This window comes from Mustela nigripes, chromosome 1 (assembly GCF_022355385.1).
Source record: "Mustela nigripes isolate SB6536 chromosome 1, MUSNIG.SB6536, whole genome shotgun sequence".
Lineage (NCBI taxonomy): Eukaryota > Metazoa > Chordata > Mammalia > Carnivora > Mustelidae > Mustela > Mustela nigripes.
The window spans coordinates 235,634,922-235,637,846 of NC_081557.1; the positions used below are offsets into that span (position 1 = coordinate 235,634,922).

Below are 2,925 nucleotides of genomic sequence, written 5' to 3' on the forward strand. Positions count from 1 at the left end.
AGTTGGAGGAGTTTCTGTTTCAAAATAGTCTTAACTAAGAAAATGTAATATAGACTCTTGTATTTCTCATACTGTGTTTTGTTTGTCTTGTTTTGGAGGTTTGGAGGTAATGCAGAGCCAAAGTTGATCAGTTTTTCAAGCATTTGGGGCATTTCTGTTGAAATCATCTAACAGCTCTATTGCATAAAAGGCTGAGTTCTGGCAGATGATTTTGGAGTCGCTGGGGCTTGGAGTCACCAGCAGGGTTTGCAGGGATCCCTGCCTCCTTGCCTTACTGATCCTTTTCAGAAGCAGCCAGGACTTCATGCCTGGAGCTGCTGGGGTAGAAGGGCAGTTTCTTTGATTGGCTGAGGATCTTGTCCTGGGAAAAAAATGGTGAGTTCTGTTCTTGGCTCTATCCAAGATCTTTCCTGACTTGTTTCCTATTGCAAACTGAATCACTCTTGAAGTAGGTCATCAAGGCCACAGTCATCTGACTCTTTCCAGGCTCTACCATCTCGAGATCAGATCACAGACCTTTGTGTCTTTCTTCTCAAAGCCATCAGAAACAGGTTTACCGAAACATTTACCTTCTGTTTCCTACTTCATACAGACAATGCTAAATACTAGCAACATGGGACTCTGAGGCTGCTTGTTTGGGGATTTACTTGATTGACATCTCTACAAGGCACTTAGTTTTAGTTTCCCACAACAGTAACACACAAACAGCTTTCATTCTCCTTTTCTCAATTTCTCCTTTCAATTTAACAAGCTGCTCTCAAGCTAGGTTCTAAAAGGAGTCCTGGTATGCACAAAAGTGGTAATGTTATTATTTTAAATTCCATCTAGTGATATGTCATAATTTATTCAACTATTCCCCTCTGGTTGGACATCTTGATTATTTTTGCTATTTGATTTTATAATCACTGTAAAGGATATCTTTATGCATAAACATTTTTCCATATTTAGGAAAATATGGGATTCCTCCTTAACTTTCCAGAGTTTTCAATACCACTAGCACGTAAATATTGTCTACTGCTTAGCCTGAAAGTGTAGAATAATGATATTTAACACCTGCCCTTTTTTCTCCCTCTCTGCTTAGTTTTCTTTGACTCTCTGACTTCTGTAAAATGCCGGCGAATTCCATTTTCCATACTATCACTGCCATTTCTTGCCTGGATAGACCTCCTTCCTGGATCTGTAGTGATTTCCTTCTAGACCTTCTACACAGCAGTCATCCTTGCTTGGCCCAGTTTCCTGGATCCAATGACTTATTCTTTTGTCTTTTACGCTCTTATTTTGTTGGAGCGTATCCTCTAATGTCATGCTGACAAAGAGTGTGGAGAAGAAAACATTGCGATACTATGCATATCTAAGTATATCTAAGTTAAAGCCATTTTTGAATTTTGAATTTTGAAGCTTTGCGCAGTGGCAGTATCGTAGCCAATGAGGTTTATCCGAGGCGCGATTATTGCTAATTGAATTTTGAATTTTGAGGACAATGATCCGTTGCCTTCCAGCATGCTGTGTTGTGGAGAAATTCAACATGATTCCAACTCTCAGTCTTCTGTTTGCGTTTTTTTTTTTTTCTTTGAAAGCTTCTAGAATCGTCTCTTTTTCTGTGTTCCGAAATTTCAAGTTGATTTGTCTTAGTGTTGCTAAAAAACAGTGTTGCTGTTTTTAAAATTTATTATATTGAGCACTCAGTATACTTTTTCTCATTGAGATACAACTGACACATAACATTATATTAGTTTTAGGTGTGCAATATAATGATTGCTTGTTCAATATGTGCTTTTATTTTGTTTTGTTTTGTTTCTTTAGATTTTTATTTATTTATTTGAGAGAGAGAGCATGAGAGAGAGAGAGAGAACATGCGCATGAACAGTGGGAAAGGAGAAGCAGACTCCCCGCTGGGCAGGGAGCCTCTTGTGGGACTTAGTCCCAAGACTTGGGGATCATGACCTGAGCTGAAGGTAGACATTTAACCAACTGAGCCACACAGGTGCCCTTAATGTGGACTTTTAAACTGGAGACTTGGCATTTCTTTCTTTCCCTTCCTTCCTTCTTTCCTTCTTTTCTTCCTTCCTCTTGTTCTTTCTTTCTTTTTAAGGTTTATTTATTTATTTGAAAGAGAGAGAGCATGAGCGGGAGGGGCAGAGAGACAGGGAGAAAGAATCTCAGGCATACTCTATGCTGAACACAGAGCCTGATGGGGGGGCTCGATCTCACCACCCCCAGATCACGACCTGAGCCTAAACCAAAAGTTGGGTGCTTGATCAACTGTGCCACTGAGGTTCCCTGTTGACTTTTTTTTCTGAAAAATATTCTTGTGCTGTTTCCTTAATAATTTTGTTGCCAATGTCTTCTCTTTGGGGAACTCCTTTAGGTAGATGTTGAAACTCTCAGATTAATACTTTAATTTTGTTATCTTTCATGCTTTACCCTCATTTTTAATTTCCAAAATCACCTGTTGTTTCTACATTTTCTTCCTCCTCTCTTTCATTTCTTCCCTTTTCCTTCTTTCCTTCCTTCTGAGAGAATTTCAGTCTTCTTTCAAGGGATTAGAATCTTATCTCCCTGATAATATTAATTTACTTTTTGAAATTTTCTTCTACCATCTGCATTATCTGTTTCCTCTGAATTCTTTTCCTTCCCTTTCGGTTTATTTGTTTTGGCCTCTGTCTTTACTGTTGGAAGCTTTCCTCAAAGATCTGGTGATCCTTGGATGTTTGTTCAGGTTTTTAAATGAATCACTGCAAAGCTGATTGGAAACTCTGTGTGAGTGGGCAGGTCTTCTTAGCTTGTGGGCTTATTTTTAGATTGAGGAGATAGTCAGCCAGCTTGTGGGCGTGGGTGTGGTCCCCAAATGTCAGTATGGGTAGGTATTTTCTCTGTAGCAATTTAGTTTATCTAGAGACAGCCTCTAATCTGCTGCCTGAGAAG

The 2,925-nt window shown here is 39.2% G+C and overlaps 1 pseudogene; it reads left to right on the forward strand.

Moving 5' to 3' along the window:
* The first annotated feature begins 1,396 nt into the window (after window positions 1-1,396).
* On the forward strand, window positions 1,397-1,473 carry LOC132008835 (U4 spliceosomal RNA; annotated as a pseudogene).
* The last annotated feature ends 1,452 nt before the right edge of the window (window positions 1,474-2,925 follow it).